Raw genomic sequence first — 14040 nt, 5'->3', positions numbered from 1 at the left:
GTTAGTATCAACACTCGCAATCGGGAAGCGGTACATTTACCAATATCACGTCCATGCGCGCCTTCTCGGTATGATCACAACATTCTAACTTACCTGGGTCGTCAGCTGGAACGGCGCCTCAGTTGTGAATTCCCGACATGTGAACAACAGTCATTATCTGACATGTTTTGTAGGTTAAACGACAACCTGTTCGTTCCCAGGGGCGGTTATAAATACAGCCCTAGAGTTCACATGCCTCGGCCGTAGTGATGCTCTAGCCGAGATCTCCGGACGCAGCGCTCGCTGATGGCGGAGCATACATGCGGTGTTTTCTTCGTCTGCTTCAAGCGAAGTCTTCAAGTCGCGGCGTGATCGTTGTAGCATTTGTCTGAGATCGATTGTAAGTGCGTTTGACAGCGCACTACTTATGTGTTACACTGTGGAAAAGTTGCTGGTTCATTGACGAAATGGCAGGTGTGTATATTTAGAGGGTGAGAGTCTTTTGTTGGTAAACATTTGACAGCACAACCTATACAAGTGTATGGAAAGCGCTAGTCTGTGAACTGGTTGTCCCAAGTGACGATAGGTGTACGATTTATTGTTAAAACAGTAATAAAAACATAATAAAAGTTTAAATAAACTCTATTAATGTTGTTTATTATAAAGGATATATACTTGAGATACATCAACCTATTTGTCAGGCAAACTATATTTACAATCAAATAAATTCCCAAATTAGGTAATAATCACTGGTATGTTAAAAATAATATAAATAATATTTGTTTCATCCCATAGCTCTCTCTCTCTCTCTCTCTCTCTCTCTCTCTCTCTCTCTCTCTCTCTCTCTCTCTCTCTCTCTCTCTCTCTCTCTCTCTCTCTCTCTCTCTCTCTCTCTCTCTCTCTCTCTCTCTCTCTCTCTCTCTCTCTCTCTCCGCCTCCATGGTGTAGTGGTAAGAGCGTCCGCCCGGACAGCGGGTTCGATCCCCGACCGCGTCAAACCAAAAGACATTAAAATATGGTACTTGTTGGTCCCTGCCTGGCATTAATGGGTACAACGACTGGTCGGCTCGGAGTCAGTATTATAATGTGTCTGAGTGGGGTATTCATGCTTCACTGCGGCATGGTATCTCCGTGGGCAAGCACTATAAAACCAGCTTAAGTCTGGGCTAGTACAAGCAACCGCACATACACATACACACGCATGGATGTCGTCATATGAGCGAAATATTCTCAAGTACGACGTTAAACCCAATTTCACCTCACCTCACCTTTCTCTCTCAGATCGATTAAAAATAAACGTTTATCTCATTGACTACGCATAATTTACCACGAAGAAAGGTTCTCTATCGTAATAAGATCAAACATGTTCAGTGAAGAGAGAGACTTGCTGATACCCGTAGGAAATTAGGCGCCTCCGGATATAATTCGATATAACTTTACGCCTCACTAACCCATGATTCCGAAGGGTGTGCTAGAAGTGGACGCTGAAATGACCCCTTAAAACTGCCATACATGTAAATAACTTTCCCACCGAAGTGGAATAGATATTTAAAATAATTTAGACGTCCCTTTCAGAACTGCATATAGTGACTATGTTTTACGCTGCTTTTAGCAATATTCCAGCAACATCACGGCGGGGGACACCAGAAATGGGCTTCACACATTGTACCCATGTCGGGAATCGAACCCGGGTCTTCGGCATGACGCGCCAACGCTTTAACCACTAGGCTACCCCACCGCCCCGAAACTGCATATGGTATACACCTGTATGTGCCATTATAAAAAAGAAATGCAACGTTATATAACCTCCAAAGTTTCACTGATGCTGTAATCTCATTATATATAGGTATTTGGTTTATAAGGGGCGGTGGGGTAGCCTAGTGGTTGATGCGTTTGCTCGTCACGCAGAAGACCCGGGTTCGATTCCCCACATGGGTACAATGTGTAAAGCCCATTTCTGGTTTTCCTCGCCGTAATATTGCTGGAATAATCCTACAAGCGGCGTAAAACAATTCCATTCTGTCCCAATTCCGTGTATACACCATACTTGAGTTGTTGTATGTATATTTTAAACACGCTCCGTTCTGATCCAGCTAGTTAACTTCGTTCGCAAGTTAAATCCTGGAATATAACAAATGAATAAATGTTAAAAATACCCAGCTGTTGGCGACATGTTTATGAGAGGCTGGCATTTTTATTCTATCTACGTCAAGATTTACGAATAATTAGTTTATTGCTCCAGTGATGGCCCAGTGATAAGGTTACCGCGGGGGATTTCTTTGACTTGTATGCGCTGCTTGATCACAAGTGATTGAGTCGATTAACGGCATAAGCGGACAATCTGCTTATTAGGTTACGATGGTTTAGTAACTGAACTCACGTTAAGGATCGAATCGGTAGCCCAGTAGACAGTGCGTCTGCCTGGAGAGCGGAGGGTCAAACTTAGCCTTCTTAGCCCATGGATGTATAGTAATTCTTTCCTTTAAAGAGGCAAGTTTATATAAGCGGACAGTACATGTACAGCTCTAAGGACGCCAGTGTGTTAGAGGGATATTTATATATATTTTTAGAAATTATCATTTAAACTACTAATTATTACTTTAGAGACTTGAGGACGCCAGTCTGTTAGAGGAATATTTATATTTTTAGAAATTATCATTTAAACTATTAATTATTACCTTAGAGACGTGTGCAAGTCTAGGTCAAACCCTGCCATGTTAATCGTGGGACGTGTTACCTTGGTTGGCGCTCGGTGTAAGGGAAATACACAAGAAGTGTTCTGCTCGCACGGCTAACGAATGGGTCTAGGGTTCGAATCCAAAGCAAATGGATAATACTTCGCTGCCTAATAGAGAGTGGGTGTCTTCGACGTCCGTGGCGTTTGCGAATATATGTGGTTGTTTAACGCCGCACTAAGCAATATTCGCGTTAGAATATCGCTGAGTGCGGCGTAAAACTTAACTCACTCACTCACACATAGCGATCCATATACAACTGAAACCGGTTTGCAGTACTCGGTTTGCTGAAGACCAACACTAACCCGTATTTTCACGGGTCCATCAGTGTTTGAAAGAGGACCAAAAGGTGTACAATTCTGTAGGATATTTACATGTATATGAAATGTTTTTGTGTGTATTTATAAGAACGTAATTGTTATAATTATTTTACTAGGATATTCCTCCTCAATATCATCTATTCGTGAAACACCCGTGAAGATCCGCGTTAGAATTGGTCTTCAGTAACCCATGCTTGTCGTAAGAAGAGACTAACGGGATCGGGTGGTCAGGCTCGCTGACTTGGTTGACACACGTCATCGTATCAGTTGAGTAGATCGATGCTCGTGCTGTTGATCACTGGATTGTCTGGTCCAGACTTGATATTTACCAGACCGCCGCCATATAGCTGGAGTAATGCTGTGTGTTAACTCACTCACTCAAACAATGCTTGCGCAAATTCCATTAGCGTAACACCGAATTATTTACATGCGAGACTAGCTAAGTGAGTGATAGAAATCCTGTTCCGGGTCAGATTTCTTGTTGGAAGTGCATCTGCAGCTTCTTTACGGAGGTTAATCACGGACTTAAAATTGCCACCTGAAATCGAAAACGAAGATTTCGTTTCAGTTGTTTTAATATTGATTTGCGGTTGTTGAAAATATCCATTGTTGGGACTGTAAGGTTAAAATCGCCAAGCATCTGTTGGCTGTGGCTTGATGGTGTTCGATATGACTAATCTCGCGTGTTCTGTTTCATCAACCCTCCAGCTGTCGTGACACCTCTGGACATCTGGGTCAACAGACTGCACTGAATCTTCCACAGCAAGGTCTAGACTAACGTCTAGTCTCTGAAAACAATATACAGCGATGCCAACCCTCCCGAATCAACCCGAAAACTGCATGTCGATTCCGTCAACAAAGCCAAATGCATTCCGATTTTTTTCGAAATATAACAAAGATATAGATAGTCTTACTTACTGGAGGGCTAGGATCATCTTTGACTATAAATAATGATAATTAAATAAATATAACACTTTATTTACCGAAGTTCTCAAATTGTTTACACAAGGCAGTAATCCGTAAGTTGTGTAGGCTGCCTGATAAACTCCACACACTGTTTAACATTCACAAACACTGCTGTAGAGTACTGCAAACCGGTTTCAGTTGTCGCTATGTTTAATGGCATAGGAATTTTTGTTCCTTGAGTGCAACAATTTATAGAGATCCCTAAGTTGTTGGGAAAATCTTAGGGAGCTCAGATTCCTAACTGCACCAATTTGGAGTTGGCTTCTCTGAATATATTTTACAGAAACGTATGTTGTAAAATAATCTTCATACATGTATATCATAATACGGAGGAGCCCTGTACGGAAGCGCTGAAGGGACATGCGTAGGAGAATTTTATTTTTTTTATATCGTGCACACGAGATACTAAAATGTGCGCACGATATAGTATAGTGTGCGCACGATATGTTATAACATATCGTGCGCACAATTTAGTATCTCGTGCGCACGATATATCATTTTTTAAAATCCTCTCTCTCTATTTCGTGCGCACGATATAACATATCGTGCACTCACTATATTACATCGTGCGCACACTATATTATATCGTGCGCACACTATATCACATCGTGCGCACACTATATTATATCGTGCGCATACTATATTATATCGCGCGCACATTTTAGTATCTCGTGTGCACGATATAAAAAAATATAAAATTATCCTCCTCATGTCCCTTCAGCGTTTCCGTAGCCCTGTGATCCTCTATGTTCAGAAACTTCAGTAATCTGCAGTGTATTTCATTCCAGCTGTTACAGATTGGCCTTGCTCCAAGGCTGTACTGAGTGAGTGAGTGAGATTAGTTTTACGCCGCACTCAGCAATATGCAAGCTATATGGCGGTGGTCTGTAAATAATCGAGTCTGGACCAGACAATCCAGTGATCAACAGCATGAACATGGATCTGCGCAATTGGGAACCGATGACATGTGTCAACCAAGTCAGCGAGCCTGACCACCCAAGCCCGTGAGTCGCCTCTTACGACAAGCATAGTCGCCTTTTGTGGTAAGCATTGAATATATTTATTATGTTAACGTTTTAGACAAAATGATATTTCTCATCACCAGTATTCACCTAATATTTGTTTTATTTGTAAGCGGCGTAAAACAAAACAGCTTTTTAAAAACAACTCCTTACTTCAGATTTCATCATCTTGCTCCATGCGTATAGTCCGTTTGGCTCAAAAGCGGACCGATGAATTGCAATCTAACTCGAAAACTAATAAACATAAAATACTCAATGAAACGCTGATCATAATCAAAACATCATACCCACTCTGTGAGGTGTTTGCAGAATTTTGTCCTAAAAATAATAAAGTTGTTTAACAAACTATCATTAAAATATTGACACAGTTCACTGTTTGTTACGAGGGAGGAGTGCAGAGAAAGGGACAGCCAGTTGTTCGAGAACGGATGGAGACGGCACAGCACAGGTTAATGAATAAATAACTTTGTCTGTGAACGTGAGACTTTCTTCATTTTCACTGAAGCTGAGGAAATCTAGACTTGCCACATTTTCTAGACTTGCGTGGGCTTTCTTGGATATATTTACTTCAGGGTCTACGACAGACTAATGCTTTGCATAAAGTTTCAGATAGGCAAATGAACCCGTGATCACCATGACCTCAGACCTTGACCTGCACGGCAGTGAAGGTTTCGAAAGAAAATACCTGGCACGTTAGAATCATTTGCATTTTTTGTAATTTACTTATGCAATATAACCAAAAAGTACTGGCAAAACCTCTACCTCCCATAGTTGAAATAAAAATTAAATCACGCGAAAAATAATATTTGATTAAATTGCCCTTGAAAAATATAGTGCAGAGTGATCGTAACGTATACCCTGGAGGTATCGAGGATGTCTGATTATCAGACCTGAGATATAGTCAAATTAATCAGCGTTAGAAACTGGGAGCTGAGCACTCAGCTCCTAGTTAAACAGCTGACAATAAAACGTTGTGGACCCGCAGACGGACTTGTGTTGCCACTTTGAGGAATATCCGCCAACACACAACAACAACCAACACCTGCAACAACACAGGAGTAGACAACCCGAAACGTCTACGGCATTGAACTTATCTACGGCGGATACATGCGTTACTTCACAGGATTTTACTTGTGCTTCATGCATTCTGATCGCTGTGTACATTCAGGCCAATTCGGCTACTTCCGTTACGTATATGCCGTCTTCATTCGTCACCACTCCACCCTTTCCGTAACCTCCGATAAGGCTTGTCCGGAATAACACGAGTTGGTCACGAATGAGCTATCGCATGTCCAGATTAATGCCCGTTTTGAGGAGCTAGCTCTGAAATGCTGTATTTTAATGAATTCTTCAGTCAGAACCGAGTTTCCTGACTCCGATCCGGTGATATGTCACAAACCCCATGAAGATCCGTGTTCGAGTTGGTCTTCATCAACCCACGCTTGACAAAAGCGACTGACGGGATCAAGTGGCCAGTGGTGGTGGTCGGATTATTTGAAATAATCGAAGATTGGTCGCAGTGTCTAAACGACCAAGCAATCGATCATGTTTTCTCATAATCGAACACAAACAATTCTGGAACACTTGTTTGCATTAGCAATAGTTTTCACAAGGTTGGTTTTGTCTGTTACATTTGATGACCACTACAAGCTCGTTCCAAGTCATGGTAGAATTTATCTTCAAGACTCCAAGAAATTAATGTTCCTAATCTACTAGTCATCCTTTAAAGATGTGAAATTTGCCAATGCCTTTTGTGCAATTTGCAAAAACATCGAAGAACTAAAGGGTTTTTTCTTTATTTTTTTTGTCCATTAACAAAAAATAATCAGGAAACTTTCATAAATGACGCTAACCAATTATTTTCGACGATTGATCGGTTGTAATGAACCAATCATTAATTATGAGTGAGTGAGTTAAGATTTAACGTCACATCGGCAATATTTCAGCCATATCGTGACGAGAACATTTGATATAGAAAAAGAATATATATAGATAGTATAAAAACCTGCCGACAATGGACAGTAAAGCAACTAGAGTATCACAGATATATAGGTAAAACTAGTAATTGAAGCTAAAATATTTTAACTATAGGGGACAACACAAGATAAAAATGGGCTATAGATCGCCAACAACTGTAGGTAGATCACCATACTAGGAGCCATGGGGACTTACATTACTTTTGCTACCTGCATGGACCCTAGCTGGATTTACACCATCCCTACAGCTGTTGGCGTTTATACCGAGAATTAGCCATACATTAAAATGACAAAAATACTACGATTAAAACACCTGGTATACTTAAATTTACTTGAAATGTTTTGGGACTTACGTACCCTCTCAGGAGGACAATAATTTTACAATACTTCAACCCCCTTTGAGGGTACAGCCACTAACAATCTAAGTTACTAATCAAATCTACCAATAATTAAAATACAGATATGTAGAGAGCATATCATTCAAAATTCATTCATTAAGTCAATTTCTTTTAAAAAAAACAATAATTAAATGAGAATTAACAGTAGTAAAAAGATCCTTAACTGTTTTCACATTGAAGTATTTATCCCTTATGATGGAGAATTCAACACAGTCAAGCAGGATATGCTTGACCGTGGTTCTCTCATCACAAGGGATACAAAACGGAGGATCCTCACCTTTCAATAGGTACGCATGCGTGTATCTAGTGTGGCCAATACGACATCGTCGCATGGTGACCTCTTCAAATCTGGACTGACAACCCAAGTAGGTGTAACCGATAGTTGGTTTTATTGCATGTAATTTATTAATACCGACTTGGGTGTCCCACTTCTTCTGCATCAGATCACGGATATAAGTTCTAATGCAAGCTTTGTAATCAGAGTAAGGAATAAGAAGTGGTGTCACAGATTTGTTGAGTGCTGCCTTGGCAGCAAGATCGGCCATTGTATTCCCCGAAATGCCAACGTGGCTGGGTAACCAACAGAAGACGATGTCGCATTGGCCAGTAGCAAGTTCATTATATAACTCAATAATTTCTATTAAAAGTGGATGTTTACAGGATAAGTTTTTAATAGCCTGAAGACAAGAAAGAGAGTCTGAAAATATTATGCATTGTTTATGTTTGGAATGTCTTTGGATATATTTAAGAGCTGTTAAGATGGCGTTTGCTTCTGCTGTAAAAATAGAGCTGTTATCAGGTAGTCTAGAAGATATTGTTCTGGATCCAATGACAGTGGCACACGCCACTGCGCCACCGTCCTTGGACCCATCTGTAAATAAGGTTTTGTATGTATTATATTTGATTTTTAATTGATTATATTCTTGTTTATATTGTAATTCATTAGTTTTAGATTTCTTAAACTTTGTCAGAGTTAGGTCAACTTCAGGCCTCACCAGTTGCCAAGGAGGAGAAGAAAGAAGACGGGAAGGAGATATATTTTCTAGCTCAATGCCGGCAGCAGAAAGAAATGGTTTAATTCTTAAACCAAGAGGCGGAACAAGAGAAGGCTTTTTGTTGTACAAGTCCTCATAAAGAGGATTGAAAACACAGTTAAATGCAGGATTAGACTCGTTAGAATAGAGTTTTGTTATATACTGTAAAGATACTTTGATACGACGTTGGGTAAGGGATGGCTCATCAGCCTCAACATAGAGACTATCAATAGGAGAGGTTCTAAAGGACCCAAGACAAAGTCTTAGGCCTTGGTGGTGGACAGAATCAAGTAGTTTGAGGTTGCTTTTGCAGGCCCCACCATATACGATGGAGCCATCATCAAGTTTCGAGCGGACCAATGATCGATATAGGTGGAGGAGGGTAGTATGATCCCCTCCCCACTTTGAATTGGAAACAACTTTCAACAAATCAAGGGCCTTCAGGCATTTAGCTTTAAGTGATTTAATATGCGGAAGAAAAGTTAAATGAGAGTCGAAAATTAGACCTAAGAACTTGGCCTCCTTGACAACTTTGATTGGAGTGCCATGTCATCAATTATGAGATTTTGACCAATTCCCAGCACTAGTGGCCAGGCTCGTTCATGCACGTCCTCGTATTACATTGCGTAGATCGATCTACCATCGTGTCATGCTGTCGATCACTCGATTGTTTGGTCCAGAGTCGAATTTTGTACAGATCGCTGTCATACAGATGGAATATTGCTGACCGATACATTTAACCACAAAGAAACAAAGGGAGGTGGGGAAGCCTAGTGGTTAATGCGTTTGCCTCGTCACGCCGAAGGCCCGAGTTCGATTCCCCTCATGGGTACCGGTACAGTGCGTGAAGTGCATTTCAGGTGTCCCCCTCCGTGATGTTTCTGGAATATTGCTAAAAGCGGCATAAAACCATATTCACTCACTCACTCACCAATGTATAGGATATATATATATGTAACATGACTAGTGTTTTGAAAACACCTGTCACCTGCCTTTTTATCCACCATTTCTCAACTTTGGTACACAAATAACATGATTAGATACAAACAAGAGTTGCCTGGCAACGGGAAGATCTACTTGGAAAAAGTTAGAAATGGAACCAGAAGATAAAGAATTTCAGAAACTAGGCGAAGTATGTTTTCTGTTTGAGACAATGGATTTGTATGCCTTTCCCTAGTAAGTCTTGGCCTTATGATACAGTTGCCCCACAAGGAAATACCTACCGCTGGTAACGCCGTGCATTAACACGTGACCAGTTGAGCTCGTAAGAATGCAGGAACTACAATGAGAGCACTCAGCAATATTCCAGCTATATGGCAGCGGTCTGTAAATAACGAGTCCCTGTTTCCCTGTTTCTCTTCTTTCTTTCATATCATGAGATGTATTCATTGTTTGTTTATTTGTTTGTTTGCTTACACCGCATTCAGCAATATTCCAGCTATATAGCTGCGGTCTGTAAAGGCTCGAGTCTGATCCAGACAATCCAGTGATCAACGGCATGAGCATCGATCTATGCAACTGCTTGGTTGGTTTGTTCTTTAACGCCGCACTCAGCAATATTCCAGGTACATGGCGGCGGTCTGTAAATAATCGAGTCTGGACCAGATAATCCAGTGATCGATAGCATGAGCATCGATCTGCGCAACTGGGATACGATGACATGTGGCAACCAAGTCACCGAGCCTGACCACCCGATCCCGTTAGTCGCCTCTTACGACAAGCATGGGTTACTGAAGATTCATTCTAACCCGGATCTTCACGGGTCGGAACTACAATGAAAAGACGAAAATGCAATTAAATGAGTGTAGATACAGACTGTATACACCTACACGTGTTGAGCGAGAATGTATACACATGCATGCGAAGATACAGACTGTATACACCTACACGTGTTGAGTGAGAATGTATACACACGCATGTGTAGATAGAGACTATGTACACCTACACGTGTTGAGCGAGAATGTATACACATGCATGTGTAGATACAGACTGTATACACGTACACGTGTTGAGTGAGAATGTATACACATGCATATATTCAAACTGTATACTCGTGTTGAGTGAGAATGTATACACATGCATGTGTAGATAGAGACTATGTACACCTACACGTGTTGAGTGAGAATGTATACGCATGCATATGTAGATTCAGACTGTATACACCTACACGTGTTGAGTGAGAATGTATACACATGCATGTGTAGAAAGAGGCTGTATACACCTACACGTGTTGAGAGAGAATGTATACACATGCATGCGAAAATACAGACTGTATACACCTACACGTGTTGAGTGAGAATGTATACACATGCATGTGTAGATAGAGACTATGTACACCTACACGTGTTGAGCGAGAATGTATACACATGCATGTGTAGATACAGACTGTATACACGTACACGTGTTGACTGAGAATGTATACACAGGCATAGATACAGGCTGTATACACGTGTTGAGTGAGAATGTATACACATGCATGTGTAGATAGAGACTATGTACACCTACACGTGTTGAGTGAGAATGTATACGCATGCATATGTAGATTCAGACTGAATACACGTACACGTGTTGAGTGAGAATGTATACAGACATACACCCGCACCTGTAGACTGAAATTGTACACCCACACGTGGATAGTGAGAACGCATACACCTGCATATCAAGCAAACTTTAGTGGGGTTGTTATTTGTCTAGAGAAATCAGTTCAAAGTAGAGGGTGTAATTCAAATCTGCTCGTTCAGCGATTTCACACCACGGTGTTGAGATACGGAAATGAAATAATTTCTTTCAGTTGTCAGCAAGTCCTTGTACAGGGAATACATACAATTTCACAGTGGTCTGCAAAGTCGTTTCGTTAGGGATCTGTACGATTCCCAGTCTGGTTCCCTGGGTCTGTTGCGCCTGCGCTAACGCTCCGACTCAGTGAACCAGGCTGTACGATTCCTGTCTGAGGAATTCGGTAACGATACGATGTTTCATGCAAAGCCAGAATAGTTTGACGGTAAATATTTTTAGGAGTACAATGCAATACAAGTCGTAACGATAAGAGCTTTGTGCAGATGGGCCCTGGTCAGCATGTGTATACATAATCACCAAAAATTTCACCCATGTTATGTTCATGGGATATTTGTACATATTTGGTCGAGACAATGTATGTGGGCGTCACAAGTCTATACTTTCACGTGTGTGAGCGACACAATGCCCTCGCCTCTATGTGTGTGAACATTTTTTACAACTGTGCATGTGTGAGCGACATGGGTTTCACCTGCACACATGTGAGTGACTCAGTGTGCACGCCCCAAGTGTTGAAGTGACGGGCGGTGGGGTGGCCTAGTGGTTAAAGACTTGGCTCATTCAGCCTGAAGCTGAGAAATCTAGACATGGGTACAATGTGTGAAACCCATTTCTGGTGTCCCCCGCCGTGATGTTGCTGGAATATTGCTAAAAGCGACGTAAAACCAAAACTCAGTCAGTCAGTCAGTCAGTTGAAGTGACAGTCTACACCTTCACAAGTGTGAGCGAGATGCTGCATACTGATTGGTATAGGATCGTGTACAACAAATTAGTTAAGCACCTGTCCCCATATCTCTTAGTGTCATCGTTCCGTTACATGAAGGGGCGGTGGGGTAACATTGTGGCTAAAGTGTACTCTCGTCACGCCGAAGGTTCGGGTTCGATTCCCCACATGGGTTCAATGTGTGAAGCCCATTTCAGGTGTCCCCACCGTGATATTGCTGGAATATTGCTAAAAGTGGCGTAAATCCCAACTCACTCACAGTTACATGAATGTGTCCCCAAACCCCGTTCCTTTATAGTTAGCGAACACCTAGCGAACACCTACAAGCCTCACGAACGTTCTTACTTTCTAGTGCATCACTTGTGAAAAGGGGAGATCGACACAAACACAATCCCTTGGAATTAGGTGAAGAGATTCCACGACCTTGGAACAAGTGAGTCAAGATGCAATCTATTTCAGCAAGACTGCTGTCAGATAATACGTTGACACAATAGCTAATAAATTACTGTGGACACTAGACTTTGCACCATGGAAGTTACCAAATCGAGGTCTGTGGACAGAATGGGCTCCTGTCTACCAGTAACAGCTCGTTGACGCACAGTAACGAAATTTCCAACACTGATTGGTTGAGAGAGCCATAATTCTTGACATTCTGGGATATGTTCCGATCATACGCGCCATAACATGTCTGTCACGTTTTGCAGCGTCAGGTTTTCCTTAACTAAATATGACGTACCCTGAATTTGAAAAGCGTTTCGGGGACCTCGCACATAGACAAGGAACCCGTATAAATAAAACAGTATAAATACGACTGGAGAACGCCCAACACCATATGCCAGATATCGCCGTACATCCGTCGACTCGCATCGCCAACAGCATGAAGTACATTGCAGTCGTTCTTGCCTTGGCCATTTGCGTCTGTGACGGTAAGATTGTCTCTATTCATAGTTAGTGCTAGCTAAAATAGTTTGGATATAGATTATTACAGAAAGAACCTTCAACCGTCTTTATAGCTTTAGTTATTCCGACTCGTACAACACTGACGTGAAAACAGTTGTCGCATAGAGGAGTTTTGTCACTCTTGTCTAAAATTGAAACCATTTGGAATGGAGAGGAAGACAAACTCTGGAGGATGGACATTGCTAGTGTGGCGTTAAACAACAAACAAAGTATAGCTTGTAACTCTGAATTAAGTCGTTTAACTCAGGTATTACAGTGAGTGAGTGAGTTGGGTTTAACGCCGCTTTTAGAAATATACAAGCGAAATCACGGCGGGGGACAACGGAAATGGGCTTCACACATTGTACTCATATGAGGGATGGAACCGAGCCTACGGAGTGACGAGTTAACGCTTTAACCACACCAGCCCCTCAGATATAAGAGTGAGTGAGTGAGTGTATTTTACGCCGCACTCAGCAATTCTCCAGCTATATAGCGGCGATCTCTAAAAAAACGAGTCTGGATCAGACAATCCAGTGATCAATCGATCTGCCCAATTGGGAACCGATGGCATGTGTCAACCAAGTCACCGAGCCTGATCACCCGATCCCGTTAGTCGCCTCTTACGACAAGGATGGGTTACTGAAGATCAATATTCTAACCCGGACCTTCACGGGTACACAGATATAAGAAGTATCGGATGCACATGAAGGCATTTAATCCACTAGCTCTGATTTCCATTTCTTTATAGGAAGAATAATGTGGTATAAGCCGCGTCTTAAGTAGCGATAGGATCGCTTTTTTTGGTTTTTGGTAAGCAGAGACTTTATCATATACTCCTTTCTATATGCCTGGGAGTTGTGATAGTCTCTTTTTGCAGATTGCTTGCTGAAACAGGATAATGACTCAACGTCAGTATGAGATAAATATGTCCAAAAATCGTAATGTCCATTATCTACCATATTATAGTTTTATTCTAAAAAGACATTAGTTCAACGAGGAAGGATACAAATCACCATATACTCACATACAAAAGAAAGTGCACATCTGGGGCTTCGAGATTTATATTCCAAAACAAAATTTTGTGTCTTGATTGTGATTTACAAGTACCCTACGTGTTGCCAAACCACCACAGATATCGTAGCCAAATACAA

The 14040-nt window shown here is 41.5% G+C and overlaps 1 protein-coding gene across 1 annotated transcript in view; it reads right to left on the bottom strand.

Moving 5' to 3' along the window:
• Window positions 1–309, bottom strand: part of LOC124290436 (polypeptide N-acetylgalactosaminyltransferase 5-like) — a 36668-nt gene extending 36359 nt beyond the window's left edge. The window contains exon 1 of the mRNA XM_046727135.1: window positions 94–309. The gene's annotated coding sequence lies outside the window, so the exon portion shown is untranslated. The remainder of the gene's footprint in view (window positions 1–93) is intronic.
• Between the last annotated feature and the right edge of the window lie 13731 nt (window positions 310–14040).

The sequence above is a fragment of the Haliotis rubra genome, unplaced genomic scaffold (assembly GCF_003918875.1).
Source record: "Haliotis rubra isolate DU_JTF1 unplaced genomic scaffold, ASM391887v1 Scf465, whole genome shotgun sequence".
Classification (NCBI taxonomy): Eukaryota; Metazoa; Mollusca; class Gastropoda; order Lepetellida; family Haliotidae; genus Haliotis; species Haliotis rubra.
This window is presented reverse-complemented; position numbering and strand designations above follow the sequence as displayed.